The following is a 212-nucleotide window of genomic DNA, read 5'->3' as shown; positions in this document are numbered from 1 at the left end:
TGCTCGCTGAGTGGAGCTGGAGGGGAAGGGGGATGTTTTTCAGGCCCCTCAGGTTCTGCAATGTTTCTGGAAGTTTTGCCAACAGTAAAAAAGAAAAAAACACAACCAGAAATTTTGGCTGGTGCTGTACAAACCCAAGTGCTGGCAGAAAATCTGTCCTCCCTGTTCTTGCCCGATACCAGACCAACAGTGCCTGCTTGGGCTGGTGGTGT

This window comes from Antrostomus carolinensis, unplaced genomic scaffold, assembly GCF_000700745.2.
Source record: "Antrostomus carolinensis isolate BGI_N321 unplaced genomic scaffold, ASM70074v2 scaffold41463, whole genome shotgun sequence".
In the NCBI taxonomy this organism is placed as follows: domain Eukaryota; kingdom Metazoa; phylum Chordata; class Aves; order Caprimulgiformes; family Caprimulgidae; genus Antrostomus; species Antrostomus carolinensis.
This window is presented reverse-complemented; position numbering follows the sequence as displayed.